The sequence below is a fragment of the Haliotis rubra genome, unplaced genomic scaffold (assembly GCF_003918875.1).
Source record: "Haliotis rubra isolate DU_JTF1 unplaced genomic scaffold, ASM391887v1 Scf307, whole genome shotgun sequence".
Lineage (NCBI taxonomy): Eukaryota > Metazoa > Mollusca > Gastropoda > Lepetellida > Haliotidae > Haliotis > Haliotis rubra.
Window position 1 is genome coordinate 869094 of NW_025766977.1, and position 14240 is coordinate 883333.

General features: G+C 39.6%; 1 long non-coding RNA gene across 1 annotated transcript; it reads left to right on the forward strand.

Annotated features, from left to right (window-relative positions):
• The first annotated feature begins 221 nt into the window (after window positions 1–221).
• Window positions 222–9839, forward strand: LOC124282949. The gene is made up of 3 exons (XR_006900286.1): window positions 222–232; window positions 7605–7607; window positions 9734–9839. It is a non-coding gene; the product is annotated as an uncharacterized LOC124282949 (long non-coding RNA).
• Window positions 9840–14240: the final 4401 nt, after the last annotated feature.

A 14240-nucleotide genomic window follows, 5' to 3' on the forward strand; every position in this document is an offset into this window, starting at 1 on the left:
TGCATATGTTACCAGTAGTTCACATGATATTCAAATGGTACTCAGGGACAACAAAGCATAATTTTTCTTCAGTCACAGAGTTCATTAGATATACTTATATTATACACTAGTTATACCCAGCCACACTATATGTTACTCACACTAAGTGAAGCTATACAGTAGGTATACCCAGCCACACAGTATATTACTCACGCTCAATCACACTATACAATACACACCTTGGGATGATATGGTCTTTACAATAGATAGCTGTTTATTTTTCATATCAACCTCTTGTGACGTCATCAGAGGCTGGTTGGCATTAAACCCCGGGTGACGTTACGAGATCAGTCTAAACAGCCTGACAAACGTATCCTCGTCCGGATACATAAAAATTCGACTACGCCTCAGTTTTGTATCCTCCCTCGGTTAAAGGTACGTCAGAATTTCTTGAATATTACTCTCGGATGCGCCTCAAGCAATACTGAGTTGAAGTAACATTGAGTTGAAGAAACGACACACTTCATATTGTATTTCCTGATCACTACATTGATGGTGCAATTTTATGCCAAAATGATTCCGCCTGGCATTGATGGAGGAACATCACTCGTGCATCTGATCTCGCTCGGGGCTGCGGTATCAGTCTTCTCACTCACATCTGTACTACAGTCAGTTGCTGTTGCACTGGTCGGAGAAATGTTAATCACGGCGCTGACCTCGATCTTCTGGCCTTTTGATGTCCTTTTGTAGTTAGGACAACCTGCAAAATTAAGAGTTGGATGATAATTTGTAGTATTTGTGTTATTCAAGATATGTCAATGAATTTTGATAATGATTAATTACAATGGATTTTTCTATGAAATTTGTGGCAAACTTGACTAAACGATACTATATGAATATATTAACTCAGTCCAAATACGCACATTTATAAAATTCAAACAAGTTCATTGATACTTATATTTATGTATTTCCGCCTCCCGATAACCCCAAATCTTAAATAGTAATTTCAAATAGTTTCATGTTGTCAATTCAAAAGGATTTAGCATGAACAGTGTACATTTGTTAATCAAACACGAAACAACTTACCTTAAACACTCATGTGCCCAGGTCGTTCCATTATGAGTTGTTCGGGGATCCCTTTCTCGTAGACTTTGGTCGCTGTTGTCACCCTCACGAACCTAATCAACCAGAGTGATAGTTGTGCGTCATCAATGAGATCAAGCATGGTAAGAATCTTCTCTTCATTAAGGCGGTTGTTATTCCTCCAAATAGTCCAGTCGCTGAAGGTATTCACCACCCATTTGTTCCTCCGACGTGTGTTCTTGGGTACGGCGTCCTGTGCGCGCTCTTCAATATCCAAGTCAGTTGACAGGAACTTGTAAGGGGTATTTTCAACGGCGTCTTCATCGTCACTAATATTGGAATAATTAGACAAATTATCCATGCTTTTGGTAGTCTCCGGTCCAAAAACTTGATTTAAATGCTCAATATTCTGTCTTGCTGCAACCAGCTCATCATTCGACTCAGTCAACATCTTGCATACGAGTGATCTTGACTATTCTAAACACCATGTGCTCCCAACTGAGTTGTATTTCTGTGATGTGTTTTTGTTTTCATTTCCTTTTAAAATGTTGTTTTTCGTTTAGTTATAGAAATGTAAACAACCTAAAACTATTATCCCATAATTGCAACATTTGTTTTCTTTCAAAATGGAAATTACATGATAAAAACTCCCCAAATGTATAACTTACGGCGGTACTAGCAAAGTGCGAGAAGTATCCCAACGATGTTTAAAATAAACTATGTCTGAGCGCCAGCACACACCCGCGGTGTTGACGCAGTGCTGTCACTGCATGATGTGCACGTGAAATTGCTGACGTTTGTCATGGTGAAATTGACATAACCCTGGCTGCTTCTGCTTTCAAACTTGCAAATAAGTAAAAGTATTTAGACTGATTTTAGAAATGTCTAGTCAGTCGTTAACCGCAATGTGTAAGTCAAATAGCAACTCATCCCGCTGTTCATATGTAAAAGAACACCCTCTCTCCGCTCAGGCGTTCATTTTACCTATAAACCTTGGGATGAGTTGCTATTTACTACGTAGCTATACCCAGTCACGCTTTATATCTTGTGATCTGTCAACACCAGGTCAGTCAGTCTGCAGTTTACAGGTCATGGTAAATATAGTTACTTATCTTATCTTCATATGGAATAATAAGTTGATCGAACATCAGTGATCTATACAATGACATTGCAGGTGAAAACTTGAATTTCACCTGAGATGTGATTGCATACATACACACACCCACATCCATCTACACAAACGCCGAAAGGGTACAAGACGCCGTCCACAGAAGTGAGTATGTTTCTGACAAACTGTCCCGACTCAGTCAGATGAGCAACAGTGTGTTGATCGCAGTCAGTAACCAGGATGTCACCTGTGCTGGTACTTGTGATACCACAAGGACTTCTCAGTGTTGTGTGTCCTGTTGTAGGGTAGGTGAACACGACGTCCCCTTCAGCTGTCAGGCACAGGACACGCCCGGAACTGTCATCTGACACCAGGATGTTTCCTTTGCTTGTTGTACAAAGAAAGTTTGGACCCTGTATAATTTCCTCCCCACTATCTTACAAGGCTAATTGACCTTAGTACGTATCCTGTCATGTCCAGAATATCCACCCATCTTTCAGAACCTGCTGCTAGTGTTGATGGTGTCAGACACGTTATACCCCAGTACTGTTTGCTGGTTGTGATGGTTGACATCAGAACAAGTCCAGGGCTGCTTCGCACTGCTACAATCTGACTGATGTTCGGCACAGTGACGGCCACCTGGTCGTGTTTCAGCCTTGTTACACCCAGCGGTGCACCCCCCAGTCTGAGCTTGCTGTGACCTCGCTGTTTGTTCCAGGTGTAGAAGGACTTCACACTGTTGTTGTAGGTATCTGTGACAACCACTGTGTCTGAACCATGCACCATCAACACCGTTACGTCACTTATGTATACCGCATTCAGATCTCCTGCTACCCTAACGTTAATGGTGTCCCATAACACAGGAGCAGCCTTCAGGTCCAGCACGGTACCAGTGTCTTGTAACACAGGAGTAGCCTTCAGATCATGTACGTTACCAGTGTCTTGTGACACAGGAGCAGCCTTCAGGTCCAGCACGCTACTGGTGTTTTGTGACACAGGGGCAGCCTTCAGATCCAGTACGTTACCAGTGTCTTTTGACACAGGAGCAGCCTTCAGGTCCAGTACGTTACCAGTGTCTTGTGACACAGGAGCAGCCTTCAGATCCAGTACGTTACCAGTGTCTTGTGACACAGGAGCAGCCTTCAGGTCCAGCACGCTACTGGTGTTTTGTGACACAGGGGCAGCCTTCGGGTCCAGCACGCTACTGGTTTCTTGTAACACAGAGGCTGCATTTAGGTCCTGCATTCCATCATAATAGACAACAATCTCACCCAGCTGTAGATCAGCCAGTGCTCTACTTAGCTTGTTTGTGTTCTGTCTGAACATGATTCTGACTATTCTTCCCAACTCCTTCTGGTCTACGTCTCCATCAACCTCCACATCACCGGCCTCGCACCCCTGATACATCTCATACACATCCATGTCACACTCAGATTGTAGATCCTGGTCTATCAGCTCAGTCTGTTGTTGGTACATCTGTACTGACATTTCGCCCGTCTTCAAGTCAGCTGCCAGTTGTTCAATGTGCTTTTCCAAAACATCTTTCAGTTCATCTAGCAGTTTATTTTCCATTTGTGTTATCTTCTCTCTCGCTTTGGTTCCAAAAGACTTGATGTCATGTTCCATTTTTCCATATCGATGTTTTGCAGAAATTATGTTCACTGTAACAACATCAACTTTTGTTTTCATTTCCATTTGCTTCTTTGAAATAGTTTCCTTCTTATTCAACAGGTGTGACTTCAATGCAGGTAATTCCGACTCCAGTGTGACAACTGACTCACATTTCCTGTGATAGATAACACAACAGGTGTGACAGGTGACTTTCTCGCAATCTTTGCACAGGAATTTGATGCACTCATCCTTGTGTTCATTACACATCACTTTACGTCTCCTGGAGATATTGACCTCAGACCCAGAGAGATCAAGTACGTCATGGTGACGAGTGGCTGGAAAACGTCTGTGTGCCCTGGCACATGCTTCACACAAGGCGTCATCGCATGCCGAACACCACACAGTCGCAGGAGTTGTCTCCCCTTCTCCCCGACAGCATGTGCAATCGTTTGCCTCTGCACGAAAAACGGATAGATTGATGAAAAGAAACCAGCAATGCATGTTGCCATATTTATCACATACACCTGATGTGAATGAGTATTTGTCATATGCTGATTTACCTTAACCTTAATATCTGTCAACTTTGTCACACATAAAGAAAATCTCAAAATTTGTAAACATTTCACATATGAAGAATATTTGACAAGTATATATCTAAATGACTGTAATGTGAGTGAATAGTTTGACCCAATCATTTTCATCTGATTATCCTACAGATTTCAGAAGTGACAATCATGCAGCGGCGCAGCATTCAGGGGTATATATCAGGTAAAAACAACTGATTAAAGTAGCTATCAGTACTCTTTATGTTTACAATTACACGTTGTTACACTAAAGGGACCATACACAACAGTGGAACCTAAGAAGAACACTTTTTCCATGTACCTCATGATATTTACAAAAGCAAAGTCACTAGCATCATACAGCAACCCCACGCTATCCCTTACGTAACTTTAAAACAATCAGCGAATATTTGTGTTTATCATACAATGGATAGTGTTCTCGGGAGGATAAAGCCAACGAATATTTTCGGTATCAGTTGGGGTCATATACGGATATCGATGCAAATTAGAGAGGTCATATGCAAATGTTAGGGACTACTTTCACAGTGTAAACAATCATGGCGTCAATGGTCGGCGGTCGTGTCCGGATTGACGGTCGTGGTAACGGTACTGTCAGTGCTTTGATCCCCGAAAATTCATGCCTGGTTATTATTGATGGAGTAGATTACTGACTGACTGACTGAGTTTAGTTTTACGCCGCTTTTAGCAATATTCCAGCAATATCACGGCGGGGGACACCAGAAATGGGCTTAACACATTGTGCCCATGTGGGGAATCGAACCCGGGTCTTCGGCGTGACGAGCCAACGCTTTATCCACTTGGCTACCCCACCGCCCCTAGTAGATTACAAAGCGAAGATAGAAATTCATAGGTTTACGAAGATACCAACATCAGTTCCCCGACCGACTGTTAGTGTTAGCGAGAGAATGGCACTAGAATCCAGGTGCACAACGCGAATATTAAAGTGTATTTGCTGTTCAAAAGGTTAATTAAAGGTTTCTGAAGTTCCACGCGAGTTTGTTGGCAACAATATACGTGCTTTAACATAAAAACTGACTAGGAACTATATGACGTAACGCAGTCAAATGAGTGTCCAGTAGAAAATTGCGTCACCGAGCTTGTGACGTCACGTATTACTACGCACATATTTGTGACGTCATAGATATGTGGGCACATTTCCTGATTTGTGGCAAATTAAATCGCATTTTTTAAAATTTTAAAGTAAGAATGACATTGTATTATAAAAAAGGTTATTACACTCGTGTGTTTTGGGATCGTTGATATCCTGCATTAGGAATAAACATTGTATTTAGCGAGCCTTGGCGAGATAACCTATATGTCTTTCTTATCTATTCAAGTTGGAACAAACAAGCTCAGTGAATGTCATTTATTACATAGCCGGTTTGAGTATGGTTCGTAGTATTACCTAATTGCTAAGAAGGAAAGTAGCTTGATATCAAATATACTCAATGGTGTCTATCTACCTTTACATCCGGGGCCAAAAGAGTCCACCAGTCCTTGAATGACAAAGCTCGGTTTGACGTCATCCGCCCACTCATCTATTGGTCTCTCAGGGGCACTCACTTTCGTCATTTTGCTGCAGAAAGGACACAGCAGAGACTTGGCACTGATGGCTTGTGGTTTGGTTTTGGTATAGTTGACGACACATTTCCAACAGAACGTGTGATAACAGACAAGGGTGCATGGACTGTCAAACACCTCTGTACATATGGTGCATGTGAGGAAATATTCCTCCAGTTTCTGAGACGTCGCCATCTACAAACAGAAGATGCACGTGAAATACAGAAAAATATCGACACTATAGTAAGTGTTCATTTCAAATTTGTAAATATACAAGCGGTTCCACGTCAACCTAAAAAAACGTAAACGTCAAAGATCAAGGCCTTCTGCAATCAGTATCTTGTGTGCCCACCCTGGGAGTCAAGAACAGCCTGATATCTCTTCCGAAAGAATCCATGAAAGTACTAATTAGGGAATGGTCGTCCACTTGGCCGCGACTGTGGTTGAAGCTGTCGCTCATTCTGTGTTTGTCTGGGTTGAGATTTGGTGAGGAAAATGGTCTGAATATGTCGTGTTGGTTAAGCTGTGAATCGTTTGGCTGATTGGTCTGATGATATCATTCTGGAATCCACGAACATTAACCAGATTGATTCTGGCATTGTGTATAATTGGTGTCAACATAATCACTCTACTTCCGCTAAACACGTGGACGTTCATGGGGACGTCTAAACATCTTCAATCTGCACCATGGGGCAAAATACGTGACTTGTGCACATGGCAACCATGATGTTGTAGATGATGAATGTTCACAAGCAACACAGCGTAGATGCGTTATGTTTAACCAATCAATCCATTGGCCATTATCCATCTGATAAAATATGATACGAAATAAATAGCTTCTTATTTCTTTTGACGTGTCTCTCATGGAAGTTATCACCACAGTCGCTTTTAACAGAGCCATGTACTTGTATTGTCACGCAAGCAAACACTGCACTTAACCCATTTGCATTAGGTAAAATAGACCTGCCCCAATAAACGCAACATCACTAGCCAGTATGAATCATTGCAGGCTTGGTGATAGCCATGGTAGTTTACAGACTGGAGGCAATGTGCCGTTATGTTCACAGATCGATCCACCTCAGATTAGGGTGTAGATATCCATACACCTGTATGTGACGACAGCAGAGAAGGCAACACAGCAGAAGGAAGGACTCGAATACAAATTATAAGACCATTACCATCTTGTCGATTCTAAATTTACTAATGATGTCGTTATACCTGTCGCTGGTCATTGGTAGTATTGTAGTGAACCGAGAATCTGGCAAATATCACCCGCATGCCAACTTACCTTCACTTCCTCGTTCCCCCCAGTAGGTGTAGGGGGAGATTGTACCACGTGTCGAATACTGGTTAGAGACAGGTTAGAGACAGGACAACGACCCGTGATTGAGCTTTTGGTTCTAGGGTCTTTACTTCAGAAAATGCATGTAGTCACGGGAACAACACGATAATGTAATGTTTTGTCATTGCTTTCATTCTGTGTGTCTATTCTTCCGAATATACTATTGTATATCCTGATTTCAGAACTTTGGTTAAACTGCATTCCTGAATATTTCGCGAAATCCGTAGAACATAGTGCCGTGGCGGGGTGAAGGAGTAGCCCAGAGTAGGCGACGTCGGGTCGGGTTCGAATCTCAGCATGGGTGCAAAGCCCATTTGTGGGGCCTTTTAGCCGTCAGACTGTAGCCATTCACTCAATCACTCAATAAGAGTAAAAGATAAACATGTTTTTTTAAATTGAAGAATATTCGTTTAGGTCTCTTTAGGCATTTCGTAATGATAAAAGAAGTATTTAAATGTGACACCAGAGCTGATAAGAAAAGTTATACAAGTGTGTTGTTTGTCAAGAAAGTCCAATTTCCACTGTTAAGATTTCCTGTCGACTGTGGTAACACGGACCTCGACTCAGACTGTCCCTCCGTACAATACTAGGTGCATTTGCTCAGAGCGGTTCAAAAAAAGAATATTTTTAGTACAGGCAACTGTCTCGTGTTAGTATGTTACAGGTTGCATGCTTGGGAAGAACACATTCGAACTATTCCCTTTGTGATCTTGTAAACAACGTTCCAATGGGTTGTTCAGACCTGATCTTTACTGATATAAGATATCTGTGCAGCCATAGAGAGGATAGAGCCGGGTTACCCTATCTCTGTACACAATTTCGATATTGAGACCAACCGACTGTTTCGAGATGTGTTTTCTGATAGATCTGTACTGCATCACACGTTATATGCTTTAGCAAAGTATATGCGTCGTGGTCTAACCACAAATTAAGCATTATTTATTGTCTCTGTAATTCATCTGCTATTGCTGACAGATTCCATTAGCTCGTTCTCGTTCATTTACAGAACCACAACCAAAGTTCGTCAATCCACATTAATATAATTTTCCTAACCTGTATGAATTGAAGAACCTTCTAAGCTCAAACGATGTGTCCGTATTAAAGAAGCTGTGTACATTTGCTGCAGTTATAAATTGTACTCTTGGACCAAAATGTCGTTAACTGTCATGTCGATCATGTTGCTTGTAATACTGCTGTTTGAAAATATGGTCTTGTACCACCGTTGCAGGTTTTTGAGAATAGTTCAAGCTTTTAAACTTTCTTTAAAACCTATTGCCACAGTTTGTATCTGAACCAAACTTCTGTAACGAAAAAGCGTGAATTGATGTACTTGATTTTCCGCCATGTTACTAGGCCTCCTTTTCAATTCAAGTCGAGTATTTGTTTCTGTTTAGCATCTCCATTTAACACTGGCGCAATGTCCCCACATGCACCACCAATAAATTCTGCGCTGCCCGTTTTGTTATTGAATGTGTCACAGCACAGTGCAAATGAACTACGGCACAGTGATTGTTTGCTGAGATCTTCTACAGGTGACAGGTTGGAATTCAACAGGCAACTAAAAGCTTATGAGAAAGAGAATTCACACGAAGCTTGAATTTATTCCTTGGCCTATGGACAAACCAACGCTGTATTGGAATCAGTTATTCAGAGACATTCACTTTTATTAAGTTGAGTGCAACTCGCTGCTCACAGTGATTTTGGTATCAAGGGGGATAACTGTAATTGGGGACGTTATGAGCGGAAGTTGACGGTTAAAAGAAAGACTCGCGGTTTGTGTCATGAAGAGATAATTTTAAAGAGATTTATTTTGCAGTAAAAAGCAGGTTAAAGTCTGTATTCGCCAGGAAAGTTTCACCTAACGTTTCAAATCACTGTAATCTATTACTATGCTAGGTTATGCTTGAGTTTCAACGCAGTTACATCTATTTCTCATGAATGTTTCATCAAGTCGCAAGTGACTTTCATGTATGTGTTGGAACCGTGTTGTAACAGTGGAGTTCTGCATTAAACAATTGAGACTTCGAGTTCATAATCCATGAATACGAAGATGCTTAGGCACACCCACATCGCAAAACAATACAGTGAAACTTTCTAAAGGAATGTGTAACATCAAGAAGTATGTGAAGTTAAGTCAAGTCAAGTCAAGTAATGAAGTCAACTAAGTGTACTATGTTGTAAAACTTTCAAAATGCTGTTTTAAAAGAAACAGTTGAAAGTTGTGCCCAACAGAAAGCAGCTATTTCTAGACAGTGAATTTGAACTATCATCAACATGAACATTGACACAATTAAGCAAGGACTTAGCAAGACCAAGCTCGCAGTATTATTCTGTTCAAAGAGATGAATAGGCACTGCCCAGAGAAATCATGACAAAGAAATTCTTTACAATTTAATGATTAAAGTGGAGAAAGCCTACAATGATTTTCTTCATATTTATAGTGAATATACCCAGGCCATAGAAGAGGAACACTGTACAGTAGATGGTGAAGATCAGGTAGAATACAGGGACATTGTTTCTAAAGTATGTAAAGAAGCCAGAAACATATTTTCAGAAATCAATACAGCTGAACAATTAGCATTAAACCGAAAGAATGCAGGATCTTTGCATGACACTTTGAAGAGGAATAGGAACAGAATTAGCAGCTTGCTACAAGAAATAGAATGTAATCTTTAATCACCATATCCTGATGTTCACAGTCTTCAGTATGATAGAGATACAGTTGACCAGTTGTTAGTTTCCATGAACAATCAGTTAGGAACTCTGTTGAAGTTGTTAGGACCAGAACATTTCTATAAAGAGCAGAGAACCATGGAAGAAATAAACAATTCTGTAGACAGAATGAGGAGAGGACTGTATGCTACAATAGCTAAGGCTACAGGTACATCTGTACAGAACCCATGTTCAAGTAAATTCATGCAATCACAAACAACTGACACAGAAAAATACAGACCTATATCTCTAACCAGCTGTGTCTGTAAGACCATGGAACGAATGGTAAACAGTAGATTAACATGGTATCTTGAAATCAATAACCTTATAACCAATATTCAATGTGGTTTCAGGGAACATCGTAGTACCATTGATCATTTGGTACGTTTAGAATACTTTGCTAAAAATGCTATAGTAAATAAACAACATGCTGTATCGATATTCTTTGATCTCGAGAAAGCGTACGATACCACCAGGAATTTTAATGGCATTTTAAAGGATTTACATGATTTTGGTTTGAGGGGTCGTTTACCTCTTTTTACATCAAGTTTTTATCAGACAGGCAATTTCAAGTCCGAGTGGGATCAACCCTGTCTGACCATTACAATCAGGATCAGGGTGTCCCACAAGGAAGTATTTTGTCTGTCACTTTATTTAGCATTAAGATTAACAGCTTATCCAATGTTTTAAACATTTCAATCGATGGATCACTATTTGTGGATGATTTTAATATTTCTTGTCGCGGTAAGAATATGCATACTATTGAAAGGCAACTGCGGTTGTCTTTAAATAAAATAAATAAATGGAAAAACTAATTGTCTACACTTTTGTAGAAAATATAAACCTCATAAGGACCCAGAACTATCTTTAAATGGCACTCCGATCAAAGTTGCGAAGGAGGCCAAGTTCTTGGGCCTTATTTTCGACTCCCATTTAACTTTTCTTCCGCATATCAAATATCTCAAAAATAAATGCCTGAAGGCACTTGACTTGTTGAAAGTCGTTTCCAATTCTAAGTGGGGAAGGGATCAAACTACCCTCCTACATCTATAGCGATCACTGGTCCGTTCGAAGCTTGATTACGGCTCCATCGTATATGGTGGAGCCTGCAAAAGTAACCTTAACATTTTCTTGATTCTGTCCACCATCAAGGTCTAAGACTATGTCTTGGATCCTTTAGAACTTCTCCTATTGACAGTCTCTGTGTTGAGGCCGATGAGCTATCTCTTACACAACGCCGTATAAAATTATCCTTGCAGTATATAACAAAACTTTATTCTAACGAGTCTAACCCTGCATTTAACTGTGTTTTCAACCCTCTTTTTGAGGATCTGTACAACAAAAAGTCTTCTCTTGTTCCGCCTCTGGGATTAAGAGTCAAACCATTCGTTTGTGCTACCGGCATTGAGCTGGAAAATATATCTCCTTCCCGTCTTCTTTCTTCTTCTCCTTGGCAATTGGTAAGGCCACAGGTCGACCTAACACACACTAAATTTAAAAAATCAGAAACTAATGACTTACATTATAAACAAGAATATGTTCAATAAAAAAGTAAATATAATACATATAAATGCTTATTTACAGATGGGTCCAAGGATGGTGGCGCGGTTGCTTGTGCCACTGGCATTGGATCCAGAACAATATCTTCCCGATTACCGGATAATAGCTCTAATTTCACAGCAGAAGCTAACGCCATATTAACAGCGCTTAAATATATGGAAAAAAAACCTAAATATAAACAGTATATAATATTTTCCGACTCTCTTTCGTGTCTTCAGGCTATCAAAAATCTTTCTTGCAAACATCCACTTTTAATAGAAATAATAGAATTATACAATGAGCTTTGCTACTGGCCAATATAAATATCTTGGCATTGTTTTCACATCAAAATTGTACTGGTCTAAAGCATGTGAAACATTAGCATTACAAGCTAGGAAGGCTTTATTTCCGATATTTTCTCTTTTCAGAACTTATCAAAATATCTCTTTGAATGTGGCATCTACTATATTTGATAGCAAAATTGCACCGATTCTGCTTTATGGTGCAGAAATATTGGGGTTTACCTATTGTGCAAACATTGAAAAAATACAAAGTTATTATTTCAAAAGATATCTTCGTGTTAGCAAAACTGTACCTTCAAACATTGTACTCGGTGAAACAGGTAGAAGCCATCTTTGTGTACAGTATTTCACCCGTTGTATAAAGTACTGGTGTAGACTCTTGAATATGGAAAGTTATTGTATTCCAAAGGCATGCTATGAAATGTTAAAAGCATACGATGACAATGGTGGTCGCAATTGGGTATCCCATGTACGTTTACTTTTATTTCACTCTGGGTTTTCTTTTGTGTGGTTATCGCAAGATTGTGGCGATGTAACAAGTTTTATAAGTGTTTTTAAACAGAGATGTAAAGATATAGATATACAGAATTGGTATGCAAAAATCACTTCTTCATCATTCTTAAATCTTAACTCGTCATATAAATCTTCACTTGAACCGGAAAAATATGTATCAGAGTTTTGCTATGATAAAGATCTCTTACGAGTTTTATTTAAATTCAGATGCATGAGTCATAAACCTAAACTTCAACACAACCGTTTTAATAAGGTAAATGCTGATTCCATTAAATGTGATAAATGTAATTGTAATTTGATACACGATGAGTATCATTTCTTACTCGTATGTCCATTTTATTCACAACAACGCTCTTTGTACATTCCTGATTTTTATATTATATCTCCAACCAGATCAAAGTTTACCCAGCTGCTTGCAACAAAGAATGTAAAACTCCTAAAAAATATTGCAATTTATGTTAAACTATATTTACCTGTATAAATTGTAAATTGTTCCCCTGGCCATGTGCTTTATTTTGCTTATTGAATTGTACTTTTGGTCATGTGGCCATAAATACTGAATAAAGCTCTTCTTCTTCTTCTTCTTCTTCTTCAATATGACATCGTCCTCTGTTGGTTACCCAGCCATGTTGGAATCTCTGGTAACACTATGGCCGATTTTACTGCTAAGGCAGCACTCAACATCTGTGACACCACTTCTTATTCCATACTCGGATTACTAAGCTCCCATTAGATCGTACATCCGTGATCTGATGCAGAAGAAGTGGGACACTCAAGTGGGTATTTAGAAATTACATGAAATAAAGCCTTATATTGGATATACCTACCTGGGTTGTCAGTCCAGATTTGAAGAGGTCATCATACGACGATGTCGTATTGGCCACACAAGATATACTTATGCATACCTATTGAAAGGTGAGGATCCTCCGTTTTATATCCCTTGTGATGAGAAAACCACGGTCAAGCATGTCCTGCTTGACTGTGTTGAATTCTCCATCATAAGGGATAAATAGTTCAATATCAAAACAGTAAAGGAACTTTTTAATAAAGTTAATTATCATTTAATCATTGAATTTTTAAAAGAGATAGATTTGTTAAATGAATTTTGATATATGTTTTGTAAATAGATAAAGTTGTATAATTGGTAGTTCAAATTATCAACTTAGATTGTTTGTGGCTGTATCCTCAAAGGGGGCTGAAGTAGCGTAAAATTATTTTCCTCCTGTGAGGTATGTAAGTCCCAAAAACTTTCAAGTAAAATTTTCACGTACAAGGTTTTTAAACGTAGTATTTTTGTTCTTTTAAATTTCGGCCAAATTAACCGACAATCGCCACGGCTGAAGGGATGGTGTAAATCCAGCTAGGCTCCATGCAGGTAGCAAAAGTAATGTAAGTCTCCATGGTTCCTAGTATGGTGATCTACCTTCAGATGCTGGCGATCTATATCCCGTGTTATATATTGTATTGTCTTCTTTAATAACACTGTTTTAGTTTTACATGCCAGTTTTATGGTCATATCTGTGATACTCTAGTGTTTTTACTGTCCATCGTCGACAGGTTTAATTCTTCACAATGTATAAATTGTTTTCGTCACGATATGGCTGAAATGTTGCCGCTGTGACGTTAAATATTCACTCACTCACTCACTCACAAGTACTCCCAGACAGCTACAATGTAGCCTACCAGACACTTCTGAACACTGAATGTAAACTAAAGTATGATCCACAGTGGGCATCAACCTACTGTCTACAGATTAAAGATCTGGTGGACAGGGGGGTGGCCAGAAAACTTTCCACAGAAGAGTCAGAAAGTTCGACTGGACCCACGTTTTATATCAATCACGTAGCAGTAGTGAACCCAAAGTCAAAAACACGGATTGTGTGTAATTGAAGTCGTAAAAGGCATCT